A 24351-nucleotide genomic window follows, 5' to 3' on the forward strand; every position below is an offset into this window, starting at 1 on the left:
TTTAGAAGTACACTTTTTGGTGCCAGGACTAAAAATGTTAGTTCCAGAGTTCACATACCACAGTAAGCACCAAAATATTTGATAAATTTTTTTGAAATCTAGTAAAGACATCAAAAAATGTTTAGGTAAGGTGATTCAGCTAACTTTTCACCCCATAGGTTGTTCTTCAGTGGCAAATTCAAAGTATACTGACAAAGCCACGTGGGAAAATTTTACTGTCATCCCCRCTGCACCAAAGGACAGAAGTCATTGCATTTCTAGTATCCCTAGAATGGCACTTTTCCAGCCCTTTCAATTTTTTTGAGAAAACAAAACAACACCCCCCAAAACCAAAACACTGCTACTGCAACAGTGCAAGAAATCAATACACACAGAATATAATATTTTCAGACAACTCAAAATAAAGGGTGTAAAATGCATACTTGGTGTGTGCTTTTGGGGAGGAGAAGTAAGCTGTATGACTTGTTGATATTTATTAAGAAAACCCTAAGAGAATCCAAGTTTAATTTTTAACCTCCTGACTCTTCTTYCTGTTAATTAACATTGTGATACCATCCAAAGCTATTTACACAATATTCATGTGCTAATAAATTAAATAATCTCCTCTGTCGCTGGGAACAGTACATCCTTATAGTCTGAGACGTATGAGTTCCAGAAATACTTTTCTTGTGAGCATTAAAAAATGACTTGGAGCATGATTAAAAACCATGTAACATTAAATTCAAATTAAGCACATTAGTAATTATATACATGTGTTTAGAGCAACACAATAAACCAGTATGCACACAAATATTTGTATGATGAAACCAGAGTAAACAAGCAACAACAGAAAGAGAACAGGATGGAAAGAGAAACATTATAGTCTTTATATTATAACTTGCAGTGCCTTGGTACTTCTGCAAAAAGTTCTTGTTATTCAGTATTGCAGAGCAAAGTATGCTACAATGCTTTCTGAAGACTCGAAAGGCTCTACCCCTGCTGCTGTGGTGAAGACCGCTAGGTGAAGAGATCAAACCCAATAGCTTGATGGGGCCAGGCTGCCGCAGCTCCCTGGCCCTCGGTCCAACCAGTAGCATAGCTGAGCATGTACTCCCAGCAGGCACCCACTCAAACACATGTGTACAACATATCTATACACACATGGCTGGCTTCACAGTTCAACAGAGACAGACACACTCAGCACTYGCACAAATACTACCAACAGCCTCGTCCTGTTCCCCTCGCTGGCTATTCAGGAGGGAAGTCTGCTAGCGAGATATACAGGTAAGTATGATGTGGATCCCTCCAGCAGCTGGGCTTAGACCTCAGCAGCTGCCTCTGGATCCCCATTCTTCCCAGTTGCTGGCACCTGGACATACGAGCCCCGAGGCCACAGCCCCACTCCATCTGTGGGTACAGACCCCCTTGTTCACATGCACGTGCACACACACACACACACACACTCACACACACACACACACAGAGATCTGGTTCCCAGGTCACTTCATCTACTCACCCACTGGTCCAGCTTGAGGCTCAGCAGTGATTGCACACTTGCTTGCATACCCTCACTTGCTCCAGCTGCTGGCACCACAGACACACACGGCCCTATGACCTGTGATCTGACTCCAGTTGCTGGCGCTCAAATCCCCATACACAAACATGCACACAGATTACAGAGTTGCTCGCCAAAAAAATAATTAGAAAGGAATTTAATAAGGCAGGACAGATTGCCCCAATCAGATGCAGGCACAGCCAGACAAGTGTACTGACCAGCCCTGTTTATACATGACTGGCCCCTTTTATCTCCTTATCCCTCTAGTTCCCCATATTTGTTCCTCCCTAAATCAGCTAGATTTAGAACCCGTCATTTCTCCACCTTTGGTTCCTCCTCTAAGCACCCATAATACATCTTGTGTAATCCCAAAATGCTCTTTCCTTGTGTACCATGCCCCTAGGCAGTAACCCCTCAGTCTGAAAGGTGCGCTAGAAAACCCCTCCCATTGACTCATCATGCTGGGTTTCATGCCTGGCCCATGGGACTGATGCTCTCCCGGGACAGCCCTAGAGAAGCTTGGAGAGCGTGTCTGTTCCCCCAAGTAGGTAATCTGGGTTCCTCCATCTGTGCCTCTTCTGTGCTTGTGGAGATGAGCCCTTGATGGGCTGATTGCCTTCCAGTGATGGGCCTGGGAGTAGCCAGGGCAGGATATTATTCGGGTTCCCCCACCTGCCATCATTTCTCTGTGCTCCTTTGTGCTTGTGGAGACAAGCTTTTATCTCATAACCTAACAAAGACCATAAGTTGAAGCATTAGTATGTGCGGCACCATCTAATGAAACACAAACAAACAAACAGAAACCTATTAAAAGTGTTAAATATACACAAAATATGTATTTTCCAAATATTTTTTTTCTGCTCCACAAACCTCAGTAAATGTTAGTATTTGCTCAAATGAGAGCAATCAGATTCTGCAGGCTCCAATATCAAGACTGACTGCTTTAAGTTCTAGTATGAGGAATAGTTTATGAGGCCTTTCCAACATATGTCAGAAGGTGCATGCACAGCTAATGATCAGTAATTCACACTCGAGAATAYCCCATAAACGGTCTCAAAGAAATGTTAGAAGAAAAGAAAAAACATCATTTTCTCACTGAAAACCCTCTCACTTTTTTGTTTTGTTTACAAAAAAATTACCTTTAGACAGATCAGTTTATATGAAGGAAGACTATGTGCAATATTCTAATTTAAAAATCATAAGGTTAATCAGGCAATTTCTCTTATCTCTGCTACTGCATACACACTAAAATAAAAACTTAATAGCTACAACCCCCCCCCAAAAAAAAAACATTGTCTTGCTCTCATTTATGACTAAAAACTTTGGCATGAAAGAAATTAAAATCTGTATTACTTGTAGGAACTGAATTCCTAAGGATTCTGTATCTAGATGGACATGTCACATCCATAAAAATAAAAAGTCGTTACTGATTGAAAGATGATGAAGCCTTTCAGCTCTAGTTCAGATTTCTGTTTGGGCCAGGTCTAAGTGGTGTCAACTCCAATTGGTGACATTTGGTAATTTAGTTGAGAAAAAACAATGGTATCGGTCCAATTTATGATGATGAGCAAATTTCACTGTGTCCCTTTTTATCACACTTACCTCAAATTCTACCAGACCTACTAACAGGTATGTCTCAAACTTTCAGCATAAACAAAGTAAATTTAAAAAATAGAGTAAAAGAAGAAGCGTTCTACTTGTTAGATCCACACTGTGACTTTGTTTTGCAATGGAAAGAAATGAAAACTATAAAGAAATTTTAGTTTAAAAATATTTCTCAGTTTACAACATTCATGATTAGAAGCGTTTCTCCTCACACAAGCTTTCTGACCGCTGTGTGGAGTGATATAGGTACAGCAGAATTTCAAGAGCCTTGATTATATTGTACATGTATTTCATGTCATATACATATGAAACATTTAAAATATGATATTAAATATGTAACAACATTTCCTGGCACAGAAAKAACAAAGGTGTGGGAGAGCAGTTTTTTAAAAAGCTTTTAAATTATGCTAGTAAGAAATGTCCCAACATGATAAAAATCCTGTCTTAGCATAAGTTCCCCTTCATAGTATTCTCTTTGTTGTACATACAGGCTGTGCTTGGAAAAAAAGGAGCTGCTGGTTGCTTTAAAAAAAGTTTTTAACTATTTAAGCTGCTACATAGTTATTTCAAACCAGAAAAGATAGCTACAGCTTAAGGGTTAAGCAGTTGCTAATGGTTAYGAGCAGTATTTTTTAAATAACTCTAATAGCAATATGAGATTTTTAGAATTTAAGAGAACTTGAAATATAATTGTTTTAAATAAGCACCAATTTAACCACTCCTTCCTGCTAACTTCCATAGCATTCCCTCGGATAGCATAAGCTACCCAACTTTCATGTTACAAGTTCTGAATGACACCAAAACAGTCTCAGAGCATATCATAAAAATAAAATAAAATAAAATAAAATAAAATAAAATAAAACAAAATAAAACAAAATAGTCCAGGCAGATGACAGCTTCTATTACCAATATCAGCCCTTTAAGTGGACTAGTCTCTCTGACAGAGATGATGGGGATTTGCTCATCCCTGAGGATGGAGCAAAGAAGAGCTAAATCAGTACAGAATGGGTCAAACTTGGATGTGTCATCTTCTGAACACGTCCCAGAATAACAGCCTCAATCTTCTCTGTTTTCACTTGTAGATGCAATCAACTAATCAGTCAGAAATGATCTTCTGATTGACTTTAACAAGTTTTGGAGCAGTCCTTGAATGCTGCAGTGACAGAACAACCAGCTTACCTTCCAGCACCCTCCTCTTTGCAATACCAATAGCTTTCAGTGAGAGAGTAGATAGTGTGCCAAGAGCAAAGAAAACACGGAATGCCTGCTCAATATGGTCTTACGAGCAAGAAGGAAAGAGGGTATGCCTTACGATTCTCTCCCAGAAAATTCTCCCTGTGTGCTTGGGAATGGCATATAAGTTCCAAACACGTGCTATACATTCATAAGCATGACTAAAATATCRTCTGGTCAAGATAAAATGCCAACAAGTCAGCTTCTGATTTCCCTTTGAATTTCAGGCACTGTAGAAAAGGTAGTTTTTCCTTGTCTGATTTAAAAAAAGTAAAGTTCATTCAGGCTGCAGTGACTCCTGGGAGTTGTAGTACAACTTGTTCCAGGCAGTCTACTACCCTCCAGTTCCAGCTGGAACTGTGAGGACTCCCCATAAACAAGGCAGGGCATAAGGTTCAGTGGTAGCATGCCTCAACAGGATGCTAAGCCCCACAGYAAGCACTCAGCTTTTCTAATTTTTGTAAGCCCAAATATATGAGATCAGCAAGGCTTTCCTAGTGCAGATCTTGTAAAATATTTCTCTGTCTAGCAAGAACGAACTCTGAAACAAAATTCAGTTTGTCAAAACAAATAATTTACCTATTGCCCTGGGACAAATATGGGAGTTTTATTTTGCCCCCTGTAGAAGAGGCACAAATTAGCCCTCTTTACAATTCTCTTTGTATCCATGAAAACTCAAAAATTATTGTCTTGCATTTTTTACCATAGTAGCAGCTCCTCTGACTCTGCATGCTGAATTCTCATTAGCATGGAAATATTGTACCCACTCACTTAGAACAGAACTGACCCAGATGAAGATCTTTATTTATAAATATGGGACAAATCTCAAAAAGGGAAAAATTAACTCAGAGATCAATAAAATGTATCTCTGTGGTATTGAGAAATATACAGATACTGGAAGGTATATTTTTAATAGTCATATTTGCACCAACAGCAACAAAATAAGGCTCAGAACTTACAGAAAAAACAAGTATGTCAACATTTTTCAATACTTTCTACATATGCTTGGACAGAGAAAACCTAACCACTATATTAGAAATCTCCCTTCCCGAACACCTCCTATATTAGCTCTAGTAAGCAGGATTTATGATCAGTACYTCTTCTACCTGGTAGGTAAGGAGTGTCTAGAAGAGGTAGTCTGTCTCTACCAAGCACACCAGAGGATGCATCYGAGGATCCAGGCTGCAATGCTGAATTAATACATGCAGAAAGGCCCACGTGGCCTCTTTACAGAACTCTACACAACAGACATCTGCCTCCTCTGCTCAGAGCCCTGAGACTGCTATGGTGGAGCAGGCATTCATTCCCACTGGTACCCTCTTTACCCTTCACTAAATATGCTTGCTTAATGCACTCTTTCAGCTGGTGGGAAATAAGTCCCTTGAAGGCTGTCATTCCCTTTCGGTAACCCCCTGAAACAAAACAAAGAGGTGATCTGACTTCCTGCTCTCTGGAGTTCACTTGGGATCAATTCTAACAACTCTCATAATGTCGAGATTAGGCAGCTTTTCCTGCTCCTTGTTAACAAGGCTATGACAAAGAGTGAGAGAAGTCAATTTCCTTTTCAAATAAAACTAAGAAGCCATTCTTTAGTAAATAGAGAAGTTACGAATAACCAGGGATTCAGATTGCAGAAGACCTTCAGTACCTCATACTGGAAGCACTGGCTTCTAGGCAAGAGATGGATCATCTTTAGAAAGATGAAATTGGGATTCCACAAGACTTTAAAGAGCAGATTTGAATCCCAGAGGACACAGGAGAGTGCTATTTAAGGTTAAGCTGGCCTTAGGAAGTGGACAGCTGCCAGCCTGGCCACTGACCTCGTTTTTTCTTTGGACAGGGGCCTAAGCAGTCAGGGAGCTGACATCTAATATGCCTTTTCTCATGCATGAAAGCAGACAGAACCTGGCACCTCCACTTCCAGGCTGTTGATGTTTCCTCGAGGTGACTGAAATGCAGAAAGTAGACCTCAAGAACCAATCTGGAAAGAACAAGGTCAAAATGACATGTTCTGAAGTGAAGTTCTTAGCATTTAGGAAGACATTTGGCCAAGTAGTGCTGGACCTTCCCACCAGTGATAAATCTCACTTTCATACAACTCCAAGCAAACATCCTTCATACTGTTCCCTTCGGTATGAACACCAATGTGTTTCCTCCAAGTCAGCTGATTTATGAGGTGACTAACATCTCTCCTTCTCTCCTAGAGTRGGACTGCAAATACCTGTTATCCATTTATACTGACTCCAAAACCATCAAGAGGTAGATGGATATAAAGTTTAACTTTTTTAATTACTAAAGTGATTGCAGTAAAGAAAATGCAGAATACAGCCCCACCACTTTGGTGGGTATTTTCACAGTGTATGAGGCATCTGCACTGGACAAATCCCGTCCACACTAAGCTAACAGCTAAGCTATGAAAAAAAAAAATCAAACAGCATGTTTGGTGCCCTTCCCAACAATGCATCACATAGCTATTTCACATCTCCCTCTTTTTTTACAAGTGAGGTACACAACTGATCAGGCAGATAAAAGTACCTGTCCTCCTTAAAATCACTTCAGCCTCAAACTGCTTAAAAACGCCTCTGATTGGGTTATCACTGCACTCTTGCATAAAAGATGATGACACTAAAGAATCCATGGAGCATAAAACTTAAGATTTCTGAAAAGGGTACTAGTAGGTGCAGGTTTTCGTGCACAGAWATGTTATTAAAGCAGATTTGACTTCAGAGTGCTCAGAAGCACTCATTTAAGTAGCCATTACCTGCTGTGAGATGAAAAGGTCTCCTGAAAGCAAGACCAGAGGAAGGAAAGGCGAAGTGAATGTTTCCCACAGGTTCAATCTGAGAGGTCCCCTCCCCGGCTAGCCCTAGAGATGAGGGGAAGGAGAGAATACCGACAGAATACAGAGTACAAGTAGGTGAGAAAAAAATTAGCAGTTGTAAGTGATTTACAGACAGCAGAGAGACTAACATTTTAGACAAACATTTAAAATAAACACCTCTGCTCAAAACTATTGCTAAAGGAAAGACAATGGTCTGCCCTTCACCACAAAATCATTCTGTTTACTGTGATTTTTATACTATGCCTAATACTACCTTTGTACTATGACTTAACATACTATGTATCTTGCAAAGAGAGAAAACAAAAGGAAGAAGTGGGTCAATGACTTTTCTAATAAGAAGAATTAACTTTKATAATAAACACCTTAATTTAAATTAAGAGTAGAATTCAATAGTTGTTTTAAGTTAGTACCCACTAGGTACTAGGAAAATAGGTAGGAAAATAATGGAATTCTTTGAGCTAGAAAATGTTCTTACAAAACTTGTAGCTTCACAAGTATGACCTGCCCAGTTCCCACTTCTTTGAGCTGATGTTCAGGAGAAACAGCTATATTTATGAGGGCAAATGTCAGACATAGGATTACAGTTCAGTTTAGTATTCCTGTGTGATTAGCCAACAACAGCAGCTGTCCATCAGCCACACAATTCAAAGGCGAACTGGCAAGTTGTCCACATCTCCCACTCTCTAAGGGTTTGCAGGTTATGCTGGGAAGTGTGAGACCAWTGTTTTACTTTTACAATTAGCAGAAGCATTATCAGTACTGTCCCTGTGTGAATAATCAAGAGCAGCCAATTGGCTCGGCTTTTTAAACAGGAGGCGCCAGCTGGCAGGTTTCCCAGGTCCTAGAYAGAGTCCTACGCATTGCTGCCTGGTACACMAGCATCTTATACGTAAATATAGTAAACTCTAAAGCCCCAGTACTTCCCAGCCATACCAATATTGTGAGTTCTGTACTCCTGGRATGTGTGCAAATGCAGCTGGATGCCACTGGATCTCTATACAGTTATATAAGTGGTAGTATAATCAACATTATAATCAGGAAAYTTAAGGAAGTCTGGTCTCTTACCAGCTTCCCAACCTTCCTAAGCTTCCCAAGCTTACACAACCCTCCTACTGSCCATAACCCCAGCTCTTCCCCTTATATGATCCCCTGCAACCCCCACAGGCATGAAACAGCAATGCTGTGGCATGTCAAAAGTTATGTGCATATTGGCTGAGCAGTTACATTAGCTGCCATGCAATATAAAATGGTTAAGTTCTGTGGCCATCTCCTACAAAGAAAGATCTCACTAGTTTATCCAGCACTACTTTTACTGGGTTGTCCTGAGGGATGTAGGGAAGGAATTGACCAAGAATCACTGCATAAGCCTCATTTCCTTAGGAAACGATGTTAAAAACAGGATGAAAAAGCATATAAAAAAAGTTTTTTATCTTTTTTATCTAGTAGGCTGAACACCCCGTCAGGTGTACCAAAAGTTTAGGAAAGAATAAACTGTCTTACATTCAAAGAAACATGAAGAATGATCAGTACTGTAAGATTTACTTGAAGTAACAGCGTAGGTAATATTTTTCTTCTGCGAAAATTAAAAATGACATACAACATTGGTTGRAAGAGTCCAATCTCTTTTCTTTGCAGATAAAGGCAATGAAAATAATAAATGTTCTCTAACTATTTAAAAGTAATGCTTTTCGTTTCCAGAACACTTTTTACAGGATTTTCTCAAAGACTAAAATTACTAGTGTTACTTTTTGAACAAATATTTGTGGTACACACCATCTGTAAGAAGAAAAACTGCTCTATCGCTTAAGGAATCTCACAATGACAACCTTCCATAGATAGGTCTTGGTTAAGATATTATTGTTAAACTCTTTTTTTTTTTTTTTTTTTTTTTAATTACAATAGCATGCAGAAATTTGCACTGAAGATTTGGGTTGCATTCTCCTAGATGATGCACAGCTGTAAAATGAAATGATTTCTTCTATTCCTCAATAAGTGAAAAAAATTCTAATTTAGTTCAATTTTTTTGTGCCTTTACATACACACTAAATGCAGTTAAAATAAAATACAATGTTAATCATATAGATATTACAGAGACAAAATATTTTGATTAACTCAAATGTATTTTTAGGAATGTTTGTTCAGGATCATTTTCTGAATTTCCAGCTTGTTGCCATCTGCTGCCAATTCCAAAAGGCCTTTTTTAGACATTTAAATTGTGAAGCTTTGGGATTTTTTTTTTTAATGCCAAATATATACATTTCATGGAAAGGCTTTTTCAAGTCCCCACAGTGCTGCCTTGATCAGACTACAAAAATAACAGTCTTCTGGAAAATATTTGAGAACAAAATCACAATTAAATAAACAGAATTTATAGAAAATTTGGAATATAGAAACAGTACTTCTATAACTTTCCAATATTCCTAAGTAAAATTTATATTAAAAAGTTCCATCTTTACAGCATTTTATTCAAAAGCCACAGAGTGAAGTTAAGTGCCTGCCATAGTTCCCAAAGATGTGGCCAAAATGATTTTCAGAAGTTACAAATCTGTTCCAGTTTGTACCAAAAGTTTATTGAAGCTCAAACTGTGGAATCTAACCTCAATCAATATATTTMCTTTCCTATCTTTAGGGGATTTTGCAAGTTATTAGTTTAGGCCATTTAAATACATACTTTCTCTAAAATCCACAATGTTACAACCATTTTGCAATTAGTTTCTCAGACAAAAATCAAAAACTCAAGGATTTTTGAAAAATTTTCTGTCTGATCAGAGAATCAGAAACAATGTCCTCTGAGCAATCACAGCTAGCCAAATAGCCAAATATTCCAAATACCAAGTAACACATTTTCATTAATCTATCTTTGAGAAGCTGCATATAGCAAAATTTTGGGGGAAATGTATCTGATACCTGATATCCTATGTGCAGACAAAGTAGATTAAGTCATTATTTTGTGGAAATAAGTAGCCAGGTATAAATTCGGTGTCCAAAGTCAAACACAATAGGACATAAACACCCAAGCCTTTTTATTTTTTACTGTTTTACTGTTGCAATGCCAACAAACCACTGTACTTACATGCCAGACAGGGCTGCAGAAGAAATCTGTGATTAACCATGAAATAAATGTTCTGGGAATGCAATAAACAATGGGACAGTTATGAACATTTTTAAATTCTTGGTATTTTTTTTATAAGCTACCCTGCATAAGGACCACTTCTATAGTCAGTTCCTTAGTTTTTCATGGTAGTGTTCAGTTGRCAACCAAGTTAAGTTTGCAACAGAAGGTAAAGGAAACATTTTCAGTGTGTCAAGATTTCTTCACTCCATCTTTCTTTATGAGACTGTCTTTGTACGTAACTTTTCATCATCCTTCTAGCTGAAGAAAGTGGCAAAAGAGTCCAGTTCACTCACTCAATCCCTCAGTCACAATGCAGAGAAATTACCATAGTAGAGGGTCGGAGAAAAAAAAAAAGAACTAGCAGGCCTCTGACCAATTCTTGATTAAAACAAACAAACAAACAAAAAAAAAAAAAAAAAAGAACCCCAAAATGCACAAACTGAAAGTCCCAACACACAGATGACTTATGGTCTCCTACCATAAGAATAAGACAAGTATTTGCACACAAGCTTGCACATAAACCTAATTTACACCTCTGCCAGGGTAAGCACATGTGCCAGTTGAGTGAAAAGCTTAATATAAATATTATTAATAAAATTAATATATATGCACTTTTCTAAAAGGCAGGTCATACAGACTGTATTTATTAAATACTTTGTTTTTTTCTAGAAATGTTSTTACAGACCTTCCAATAGGTTTTTAGATTTACCAGCATAACAGAAGGATGGTGAAAGTGCAACAAGTAATTGGGTCATAGTATCTGAACACTTTGATATGTATATGAAAATTAAAGAAACACATGCCCACATTATGTGAAATGGAGATTGTTTTCAGCAGCAAATTTATGAGATGTTTAAAGTTATTAGAGAGTGCCAAGGAACAGCTTTAGGCGCTGATTATACACTATTCATTTTGCTGGTAAGTATTGCCTGAAAATGACCATCTCACCAAGAGCAAAAGTATACCTTAAGCAGTATCCTTACTTTGATGGATAGCAGTAAATGCTGATGTAAAGAATAAAAAACAACGGAGGGTGGAGGGGAAGGATATTTCTCCCAAGTGACATTTCTCCCAAAATTCTCTTCCATGTCCTGCAAGGAGGATTTAGCCGGTCTGAGCTTAATCGCTCTGGCGGAGTTCTCCTCCGTCACTTTGAATCCTCTCGTTCTTCTGCCCTTCTCATTCCGTAGCTCCATGCTCAGTGTGCACATAGCACACGCGGCGTGTCCAAACCTTTGTTTTCTTCTTATGGCAGTTTCCCTTGTCAGTATATATCTGTTGTGAAAAGAGAACAGTAGTATAGTAGAAGGGGACAATATCGACATCTCCCTTTCAGACATTTTTAATATGTTAAGTTTTCCGGAGGAAAAACTCTCCCAGAACTTAGATACATTCCTCTTCCCACCCTCACCACAGCACGTGAGAGAAATCTCAGAGAGGTGTTATTTTGTCTGCTTAAGGCTTACGTTCTCTCTTGGTTTAAATCAGTTTGATTAAAATGAACTACAGGTATAAATAATTTTTTTGTTTTTTCCTCATGCTCACATTTAATATTTGAAAATGCTGAGCTGAAAAATAGAGGCCAGGCACTTGCACAGTAAGAGGTGATTTATTGTGACATACAGAAAATTCTGTCTCTGATAAATGTTAACATTGTAAACAATTTCTCTATTAACGTTTACAGATTGCAGTCTTTTCAATGCTGATAAATATCTTTCTTATTTACCCCAGCAATTGTAATGGTAATAGCCATCTTATTTTCCAAAATTGAGAAAGTATTGTTTTAATAGTGTTTTAATAATTGATATGGATATATCTGTAGCCAATATTAATATGATTTTCTAAGAAAAACATCATTTATTTTAACCTTCCATGGGTCATAAAGGTTGGAGGGTGCTATTCATGACAGCAAGCATAGAATGTATACAAAATGATACTTTTAAAATTCCAAATGTATCTTACAAAGTATGCATTTTTTTTTCCTTGCAGTTCATACTTTAAAATTCTCACAAGATAACTGTAACAAGCACTATATATAAAGTTTCCAAACAGTCAATTCAAATGATCAGGTAAAATCAGGAATTATGCTGTTTTAGGAATTTCTGATGGGAAAAAAGTACATGAAAATGAATGGAATTTTATGTTAAACAATGTAATACATCCATTTTGATCTTMAAAAAAAATTGTAATTATTTTCTGGTTGCTTCTTCCTAAAGCTAAGACTGTACCATTTCAGTTAAAAAAAAGCCATCCTCTTCACACAGACATTGTAAAACCCTCACTAAATAAAGAACTTTTCAGAAAATAGTATCTATTACTGTTTCAGTTYATATATGCAACACTGAGATTAATACAAACACATATAATTTTTGGTTGTAACCATTTACTACTGCAACTATAGTTAGATCTAAAGAAAATGAAGAAGACAGGCTGCACAGATCTTTTTTCTTTCATTTTTGGAAAAGGCAAATGGTTGAAGGGAACAGTTTGTAATGGAGATAAGGTAAGGAAATATGGACCTGAAATAACCAAATTTCATGAAAACARTTAAGTAAAACAAATAGCACAGTAGGGACTGAATTAAATTTTTAAATGCACACTACAGAATACCTGTATAACACAAGTGATTTCCTTCTTAGAGTCATAAATTCAACATACAGAAACAATGCATTGCAGAGTGATGCACTTCACAGGCTTTTTTTTTTTCCTTCCCGTCTTAAAATAAGGAACTATTATGATTCTCTGTGTGGATGATAAATCCAGCTCAAAAATCTACCCACTGTGAGTTCTACCAAAACACAGCACTGAGAATGAGCTGTGAGAGAATGAATTATGATATACCTGTGGTTTGTGCAGTGTGTGTATTGAATAGAGCAAGGAGTGGAAGAGAAAGAARGGCACACAAAAGGAGGARGAAAAAAAAAMYCAATACTTTAAAGGTAACATAAAATAAAAAATAAAATTAAAAGTAGTATTAAATAACTTAAAATATCTARTCCAAAAAGAACATACCTTGTAAAAATTTTAATTACCTAAACTTTCTGTAGGAAGAATTCTAWAAATACAYATGTGCATGAATTCAGATGTCAGCTTTCAATATTAATGTTATTAAAACTATTTCTTGAACTGTTTTCTTCAGAAGCAATAGCACAATTAAATTCTGCAAAGCTCCTGTGTCTGAAATTAAAGGATTTCARTAGAATTCTCTTATTTGTCTTTCAGAAGTTCCAAAGTTAAATATTTGAAATTAAAAAAAAAAACAAACAGCAACCCAAAATAACGAAAAGCAGCATAACAGGTACATATTCAGCATTATAAAATATTGGAGACATTCACAATTTTAAAGAGTATTTGAGCAGGAAAGACTAAAACTCTTCTAAAAACATGAACCACTTGAAGCACTCCAGTAATTTTCAATTGCTTTGCAATGTGCAAGCAAGGAACCTTGATCACTTTCACACTGAAGCACTTAAGCTCTCTGATAATTTTACATCCTTACATGCCACATATTTCTAGAACCCCATCATTTCCTAGCTGAAGTGGTTTTAAAAATATGTGAAGTGCTCCAATAATTTTAAATTATTCTGTGCACTGCAAGCTCAGAACCCTGATCACCTCCAAATTTAAGAGCTTATAAAAAATTGAAGTAGCCCAATATTTCTGAATGATTGGGTATTGTGATTTCACTTGTTTTATAAAGTGCTATCATTTGGAAGGAAGTCTGGTGACAAACTGAAATATAGCTGTTGCCTGGCAAATCTAGCCATGTAAAAATACAATATTAAAAAATGAATCAGAAAACATGTTTACGCCCCACAAAAAACAGAGCTTAAGTAATGCAATGAAGAGGAAAAGGAATCCTGAATTCTCCCTCATTAACAAGCAAAGGAGAAAAGATCTGCCCAAAATTTCAGTAAATAACTATGTACAAAACTGTTTAACATAGTAGGATATACAGAAGATGCAATAAATACTTCATTGTTTCCAGGAGAGTTATAATTATTCAAATGTATTATAGCCTTTAAAGATATGTTTTGTGAATATCTGTACTGCATATTATTTGATCRTTTTGTCAATATGTAAGGAATTGACACACATCTCACTTTAATCTGTGCTGTCTTTTTTCAGGGTTATTTTTTATACAATAAAATTGGAAGGAATATTGTCTCATACAATAGATACTAATGAAAAGTATGTTTTRTTTCAGCTGGTAATATCATTCAATGAATACACTGGTTTGCTGACAAAATGTATTATTTCTCAGTTTGCAGATGGTTTATTATTTTGAAGGGGCTTATATTTTAACTAATTATGCACAYATTTTGTGGGGCAACAACGACAGCTATCAGGTATATGCACCTATATAGGGGAAAGAGAGGCTGCTGTATAGATCACCTCATTTGTGCTCATAACCTGTAGAAAAAACGATAACCCTCTGCAGCAGGAATTTCAGAAACGTCTGCCAGCTTGCATTTCAATGAATTCCCACATACTCTCGGAAAATACATTGCAAAAAGAAATCTCCTGTGTTCAGCTTTCTTTGTCCTCAATATCTTCCTTTACCTTGCCCCTTCTTGCACACATACAGTGGGATTTCAAATTAGAGAGTTCACAGACTTTTTTTTTTTTTTTTAAGTTCCATATTTATATTTAGTCGAGGATTGGTAGTGGACAGGACATTCTCACTGCAAAGCATCATCTTGGGGAAAGATAGGTTATCTACAGAAGAGGAAGCAAAGAAAATATAAAGCTGCCAAGATTTCTGCCCTTCTCACCCAGTGTCAGGACCTATTACCACCATCGGAAGTTATTTAGATTAATGTTACAGTTTTGCTTTGTATCACTTTCTGAGGAGTCTGCAATCATCTTCCTTGTTTTCTGCTTTAGTAACATAATATTAAATCTGTTCAGCAGAGTGACACACTTGCCTGCTAAGGTGTGCACATATCTTCCATTAGGATTAAGAATAAYGATGTTCAGGAGTGGGAAAGCAGCTAATAAAGTATGCAACCCTTCAAGCATCTTTTTTCCTAAACCAAACTCTGTTCCACAAGCAGGTCACAAATTCCTTCTCAAAACAAGGTAAGACTGAAGTCAAACAGAGGCCCTCCTAAACGTCTTCAGCAAAAAGACATCTAACAGAAAGAATCATTAAGATTTCAGCAGAATTCCTGAAGATGAGGAATTTTATCATCTCCCATAAATAGAATATGTATCCTGTATTTTCTAGTAAGAGGGCCATGTGAAAGAGAAATACAAYAGCTAGCATGCCCCTAAAATGAAAAAAGTAGAAAATAGTATTAAATGATTTATTTTCTAGATTGATATCTAAATATCTTGAAAAATATCTAAATAGTCTGACAAAGACTCTTCATAAGAGGTTCAGGAATTTTTCTTCAGGTAACAAAACTTGGAAGAGCATACATCAYCTTTCTTGAAATGACATTAAATCATTTATTGTTCTTTCTTATCATGCAGCAGCAAAAATATTTGTTTTGAGTCTTCAGTTCTGACTTCTTGGAGCAAAAGAAAATGAAACTTTACTCCAGGAATTCTTGAGAAAACTCAATAATGAGATTTTTGCCCAATGAAAAGTCTATCGCATTGTTAGTTTGCAGCTTGCACTAGAAGATTCACTAGTGAAATGTCTCCCACTCCTTCCTCCTGACCCCAGATTTTGAGTAGAATACACTGATTACTAAGAGTTGTGTAGGAACATAGTTACTACAGGAATGAAGTTTACTTTAAGCTTGTAGGTGAGTACATTTTCAAAATGGGGCAAAGTTACAAGTAAAGAAAGAATGTTTTGTTTTCCATTTTACCCCAGTGGTTTTGTATATCCCTGTTTTCTCTTGCGTGTTGTCTTTAGGTGAAGGTTAACTGAGTCAAGAAAGGCAGGTTGTAAAACACCCAATTTTACTTAACAGAAGGAACAGTGATAGCAAATACAAATAATCTGAGCAGGTTTAGAGGGTTTAGTCAGAATGTTCTAAGGAAGTTTGAATTGGAATATGTTGGATTTGACATGCCATTGGGATGACTCATTCTGCTCAGATACATCTTGTTACATTATTATTGCATAATGTGACATATTGATATACTCAGATGAATTGTCAAAACGATGTCAAATGTGTGAAATTAAAATGGATCAAAGTTTGGGAAAAGTTCTCAAAACTGACTATGTGTTATTACTTAATTATATATTTTACTCCATTTTGAAAAGCAGGTGTTTCTATATTAGYACTCCTTTGGACTTGTATTTAGAATGCTTTCCCTTAGTTTAACCACATCACAGACAACATTTACATGGCCAGCTAACCAGAAAACACTCTCTCAAAGTAAATGCATTTTTTCCACAACAGTAAGATACAGCAAAGGAAAGTCCTTTCTGTTCTACAATTCCTCATTCCTTTTGTTGGGTCCAGTCAGACTGTAAAGCAATAATATTTTAATTTGGGTTTTGCCTATCTCTCAAAAAAGTACTAAGGACTAATACTTCTAGAGAGGAAACTGCAACTTTGCAAAAAGTACTTCGAGTCTCCAGCCATTTCTAAAGCCCTTGTAAACACTGGAATGAACTGAGTGTAATTTGTGCCCCATTGTAAACAAGTATAACTGATATGCCACTTCCATATGCACAGGTAGCCACTATTGTCTTCATTAATCATAAGAACAGTCAGACTGATCTTGAACAGGTCGCTATTCAGAGCTGAAGCGCTGAATTAGCTGAATCTGTAGCCTTTCTTTTTGACTAGCAGCTGTATCAGTTTGAGGCTGGAATACTCTTTACGAAACATTCTAAATTCATGACAGGTGCTAGTTTTGGGGGAACATGTACTTTCTGTACAGAAAGTAGAGAGAAGTCTATACTATTCTCAAATTCTGACACTTCTGCAAGAAAAGACTCTCTCCCTAAGGAATCTGAGCTACATAAAATATAATACAAGATGCCCAATATCTCAGGGTTACAGAGGCTTTGAACATACCGAAACATTTGTCCATTGTCATTCATGTCCATGTTGAGACTGGTTTCCTGCCAGAGCAGTTCCCGTGCCTCACTGGCACAGGATATGCTCCTGTAGTTGAAGACCTAACTGAGAATACTGTGCTGCTTTTATTGAATAGAAAAAAAGGTCAATATATATGAACAACCATCTAAACTCAGCCCTGACGTTAAAATACTAGTTCATATTACATTAGTGTTATACTCTCAAGAGAATATAATAGAGTTTTAAGAAAAAAATAAATCCCAGTGTATAAACAAGCTAAAACATTTGGAAGCATTTTAGTTTGAATCATTTTGACACATCATGCTAGAAACAAATAAAAAAAATAAAATAAAATAAAAAGATGTGTAAAATTTTAGTTCATTGCTGAACTATAAAACAATTCCTATGCCAAAAGACAAACAAACAAACAAACAAACAAAATCAAGAAATACCCTATACTTACTATGGGTTAGTTCAAATCCTGCCTGGAGCATTGCACACAGTAATAATGATGACAACATCTAGTCCAATAATACAAAATCAATAAAAGGCATTGAACTACAATGCAAGGAAAATCTAGAATGTCATTTGGTTGGTTATTAATTAAATTGACACCTGCCAAACTAAATACAAATGCAAACCTTGTTTTATATGGAAAATTAAAGTTATTAAATAACTGTTTTATAAAACAAGAAGAAAACTAAAGTTTATGATGGTGTTAGCATAGGATCCCAATAATTTTATGCACTAGGTTTCTACATATTTGAAGAAAAGAAAAATCTGCTGTATAAATTGTACAAATATAGCTTTTGCAAATGGTCTTTTAATTCTTATTGGTCACGACCTTGGCATTCATAGTCTAATTATACTAAAATCTCTGCTTTATCTCCAGTGTACTGAGAAATAATTGCTTGAAATTAATCAGTACTCCAAGCACACCTTTCCTAATTACAACATGATCTTTACAGTATTTGGTACACTATTTTGTTGCTGCTCTTGAGAACAATTTGACAAACCTCATAAACAAAATTATAATCTCCAGGTGACATTTTTATTCTTTCAGATATTCTATAATGAAAATGTTCCACAAAAGATTAAGGCAAATAATTGGARCATAAAAATTACACTAGAGCTATATACACTGCAGTTCCTTCCAAAAAAAAAAAAAATTAGAAGAAAAACAGTGAAAATCAGGAAATACTCCCTTCCAACATCAGAATACAACTACTTCAGGAAGATTCTTTTTTGTAAGTTATTTTTGAGCTCTGTTTGTGAGTCAAGATTTTGAATCCTATTTCTCCCACTGACTAATAATATTACAGACTGCAATTACCTAAATACATATCTTATAACAACTGTGGCCTGTGTTTATTAAGAAGATATCACTTGTGAAAGCTAAGAGCATTTCATACCTTAAATGGTCAAATTTCCCTTGGGATAAGAGGTTTAAATCTGGTTTAACATATGTATATTCCTGATTACCTAATTGATAATAGACTAAGAGGACAGGTAGAACAGTTGTTGCCTACATCACTCAAACACATTGTACTTGGCAATTTAAATGAATAGGGATGGCACTGAATATTTTAGGCTTTCAGGGTACAGCTGATTTCACATGGTGCTATACAAATACAGCAATGAATTCCAGGTGGCCTATGTAAAATRTTAGATGAGGTTCTTTTAATAGTAATCATCTCAGTATGTTTACCCACTTGCTTTTTTTTTTCTTTTTTTTTTTTTTAAACACTTCTGATAGCAAAAGCTTGGCTAGTTTTGATCACAATGGAAGAAAAAGGAAAGTGAGCACAGTAGTCTAATAAAAAGAATCATAATACATCAGATATAAAAAATCCTTTACCAAGCTGTATTATGAGAGATTTCAGAATTTCTTCCAATCTTAACTGGAATTATTTTCGTATGGTTTTGATACATTCTATAGAAAGAGAAAATAACTTCGCTAACAGACCCTTTGTTTGTCTAAGGGCCAAGGACYCAAAGAACAGTAGCAAATTGGTGGAACCAAACTGATACAGAATTTTTGGAATTATATCTGGCAGAACCCAATCATAGTCTATAAAAGCAATTTATYATTGAGGTTGCAGTTAACAGGGCTTGAGTGGGTTAGTTAATCTGTTACCCAGATACTCCCAAAACTGAAGATGYGCCCTTAGATACTACTCAAGGCATAGATGAAAATGCAACCAAAATAGTAAAGAACAATAAATTATGCTCACAACCACTTTTGTCTACCTTGAACAAAAGAAGTAGTTCTGTTGCTTGTGCTCAGGACCCCCTGGACAGTCCACTCCTGTTAGGTAACAACATAAGCTTGAGCTAGRTTAATTCAATAGCAGACTCTTGTGAGAACTAGCATCAAAAAGTTACACATTTTCAGGAAAAAGGTACATTCAGCTCCAAGAGTCATTCAAGCTCTATGACATYCAGTTTAATCTTCTGTACAGGTGTTTCATATTTCTTATATACCCATTTTAAATGCTCAGTGAAGTAGGCAATGTTTTCCTCAATAGAGAATTATTTAGAAAAACAGCACATTGTAAATTCTATTTCTAGCAGTCCAAGAAAAAGCCAATGCAGTAAAACTTCCAGTTCTAAATTATAAATATCCTGTGGCAGATGTGCTTTTAATTGCCAAGTACAGAAACTAGGTCACTTTAGTTGAAAACAATTGAGCCCCAAATTTGTAAACATATTAACTACCTAAAATCTCTGGCTATTTAAAGTTGCTCTTTACTGTTGCTGAGTCTTTGAATGACTTTTGACACTTGTCGTAGAAAAAGCAGGTGCAAGTCTCGTCTCATTTTTGGATTTTGCATACAGAACTCTGTCAGTCTGGTCAGAAACTGCCAAGATCTTTCCCCCTTCCTTTGATTATGTTGCTTGTCCCAGAAAGTTCAGGAAAGGCATTACATACTTTAGCAAAAACACACCTTTTATCTCTCTATTGATTTAAAAATAGATCATGAAATCCTTCTGCCTTCACAGACAATGCATTTTCACAGTCTTTAAACAGTAATTTGGACATATGTAGTATCTTCTCAGGAAGTCTCTTTCTAATAAATATGGTCCATTTTAATTTACATTTGATAGAAGTGAAAGGAAAACCAAAACAGTGTTTCTATGATGTCTTTCCTAGAGTACTGTTAAGTTGCACTGCTGCATACATATAGCAAAGACAGCTCTTCTAAGTGGTTTCTGAACATGTATTGAGCCCTTGACCACTGAATAATTTAAAAACATTTCCATATAGTCCTCACATTCTTCTGTTATCACAAGTATTTTATGTTAATTTTCTCCATTCTCCCTTTATTCAAAGACAATGACTCTATAGCTTACCCCCAAAACAGTTTTCTTAAATCCTGTGGAAGTGATAACCTATAGAATTCATTCTCATACTATTTTTAATAGTTTCAACTGCTCAGACAGGATGCCAACAGCCTGCCCCTATCATGTATAGGAAGGCTATGAGAGCTAATGAAAGACAGGTAGCTTCAATAAAAATCAAAGAGCTACAACAAGGGAAGAAATGGCTGCTATTTGGATGAACAGCTGGGTCTTTGAAACCAAAATCTTTTTTTTCCGTTTAATGATGAATATGACTGTTGTTTTGAGGGGAATAAACTCACATAAGATTTGGCTGAAATTGCTATTATCTGAAGTCACTTGACTSTCTAGAGTTGCTTGATCATTCTGACGTGCTTAATTCTAGCGTGCTTCAACTTTCTCATTTAAATATCTCTTCTCATCAATCATTAGTGCTTTCCTTCCTGGGTCATTGAGAGCATAATACTTCATTGTGTCAGCTGAAGGTGTGCTGACCTACTTTTCCTGGTTAATTTCAAGGGTAGGATCAGATGTTCCATTGCTTTTAGTAATTGATCTAACGATAGATCTTTACTGGAGCACCTATGACATGGTCTAAGGGGCATTCCAGGCATCACTGACTTCAAGGTCATAATTGAAATGAAAAATTCTCCAGTGAATTAGGTAACTTGACTGCATAGTCTGTTCTTGAAAATGATTTCTTCAAAAACATATTGCTACTGTTTGATAAAAATTGGGTTTTAATGCAGGAGATCATATGAAGTTTTCTACCTTTTGGTGTGTAATAATTTTTTTTTTTTAATTTTAMAGGTTTCTTAGCCATGTTAMTTTTATATTAATTAACAGCATAGTGCAAGTGGGAATTCACAGTGCTAAATGATAATTCAAAAGAGATTTCAAGAGGTAAAAACAGAAGGATCATGGATGACAGCACTGCCAAACCATTCAGCAGAAATGATAGTTTGCTGTAGAAGGCACAAAGAAATACTTCCAAACAAAATCATCTGCCAGGAACAGACTGCTAAACTGCTAAGGAGGAGAGAGAGTCASTTTGTTCATGCTCTCTTCCTCTGGCACACCACAAAATTTGATTTTTCAGGTCTCACTCTGCAATGCAGTTTCATAAAATGTTACTTCAGTGCACACACTCCCACAGGTAGAAGATAAACAGATCTGCTAGGCAAGCTTCTGATCTGCCAGTGGGCTTTTTTTTCTTCTTCTTTTTTTTTTGGCAGTGGTCTCAGATTATCACCAAAACAAGTGAAAATATCTGTCTAAGACACAACATTAACCTGCACAGTAAGGCTCTCATAAATGTATAAATAATGTACAAACAAAATGCAGAGTGAAGTGCAGCTTGATAGCTTCTGAAATGTACGTCTATTTAGCTGTTGATTTTCACCTTTTTTTTTAATATTCCAGATATTGAATAACTTACACTGATAAAAAACAATGGATTTTTACACAGTGTCTATATAAAAAATATATATATAATTCACACAGATCAGTTCCTTTTCCTATTTGTTTCCCTTATTAGCTTGTCTGTTTTAGTAAAGTGATATTTTTTGACCATTAAAATTTGCTTTTTAGTATTAATGTCTTCATAAACTGATWTAATATTTCAACCATGCAAACACTTCTATGTCAAAAATAATAATAACAACATATTTCTTCTCAAAATCATTGTCTAAAATATAAATAAGAATGACTGGTGTCTTAGTACAGAAAAAGTGAAATATATGTTTACCAAAAATGTTACAGTTTATTTAATGAAAGATTTCTATTAAAGCCTATATTGAATTTCTGGGGTTTTTTTTGCAAAAGCCCATATTAACATTCAAAGCAAAAGTTAATGTTTTCAAAGCTATATTCATTACGTTTGCTTTTGAAGATGATTTTTAAGTTGATTGTGAACTGTACTGGAAACCAAAAGATCATTCTAAAAGTTTTGCTCATACAGCCTGTTAACAGAAACAAGGCCTATGGCATATGTATCCAATCAAAACAGCTCAAGTTTCCTATACTCTCTATGATAATCCCCCAAATCAGTTCACAAACAATCCCGTGGTTGAAATATAGTTACATAAAATTTAGCTGAATAACTKTAAAACAAACATTACGTACATGTCACTAACAAAAGAAAGTTAAATTTAGCACAAAGTATTTAATCTAGCCCTTTTGAAATATATTATATTCTAAACATATCACTAATGCTTAAGAAACTTCCATTTTATATGCATTCACATATTTTATGATGTATTACAGGTTACTTACTGCCCAACAGAAACTAATGAGCATAGAGTCACCTTTCTAGTCAAGCTAAAATGCAAGAGTTACCTTCCCTTTTATTTAGTAATTGACAAAACAATACAAATTACCATCCAGAATACAGACTTCAGTAGTCCTAGAGCATTTGCAGAGATTTTCTGGGGACTGACAGAGAAAACATGAAATCCTGCTATGTTGAGCTACGTCAGAGAGAAACAGAGGAAACGGAGAATAGAGGGAGAGCCAGCGACAGGACAAGCTCTGGAAATGATGGTCATGAGAAAGAATAATGGAGACTGATCTGGGGAGGTGGAAAAAAAGGGGTCTATAAAGATATTGTTTCCATTTTTGTGATTCCTACTATATCTAAATAAACAAGACTTTAACCTTTCCCTGTAAAGGATAAATATGAGTGTTTCAAAGAAAGATCTATCCCTGAGCTATCATCTTCAAATACATATTATTATTGATATTCCTGGTAAAAATCAAGCTAGAAGAAGTCAACAAATCACTTCAGCTCTTGAAGCTGAAATGTGCTTGCTTTGCATCACCAATATGACCTAATCGAGCTTCCTAGCAGCCAGAAAGTGGAGATTCATGACGAGTAGTGATAGAATTGGGATTCCCAGCCTGTCTAAAGTCATCCCATCAGACAAACAAAGGCTCATTCTGCTTGACTACTGCAAAGGCAAAACAAATTTACAATTATTTTAACATAGTCACCAGATCTCACATCAGCAAATCACAGTCGTAAGTCTTTCACATCAGTCATGGCTATGACTGGACTCACTACCAATTTCCATCTATTTGCCAGCAAGGAGATCTTTGAAGTCGGTATTATTCCTACCCAACCATTACAAGTGTTACAAAGTTTGCCTCACACCATGCAGACGAGCATGCAGGAGAAGACAATTTTCCACAAAATGTTGCTTGCCAAATAAGTTAACCATGTATAAAAGACAATGAAAGGAAACCAAAGCTTCCTTCTCAGCTGAATATTTTGGTGTCTTCAGATGACAGGGAGGTTGTCCTTCCAAAAATTTCCTTGAATCTCTGCCTAGCAGCTTCACTTTCATCTTATGTTTATCATGAGCAAAATGCTTTCTCTCACACTGCATACATCTAGACACCTCCATACAGTTATGAAACTGGCAGAATAGGTTAAAACATATTTTTAAAATACTTAGAGAATATATGGAACAGGAAGAAAAAAAAGAAAAAGAGGAACATGTTTTGGTAAAGTAAGTTGGTAGGATAAAACTTTTAACTGTGATGATTTTTATTAAAATAAGTATCTATTGCTGGTTTATCAGTGAGTAGATATTTTAAAATTTAGGCAATGCCAAAGGCACTATGCTTGTATCCTCTGAAGTTGATACAAGCAGATATAGCAGACCTCACATTAGAAATAAAATATTTTTTT

This window comes from Apteryx rowi, unplaced genomic scaffold (genome assembly GCF_003343035.1).
Source record: "Apteryx rowi isolate R43461 unplaced genomic scaffold, aptRow1 scaffold_58, whole genome shotgun sequence".
In the NCBI taxonomy this organism is placed as follows: Eukaryota; Metazoa; Chordata; class Aves; order Apterygiformes; family Apterygidae; genus Apteryx; species Apteryx rowi.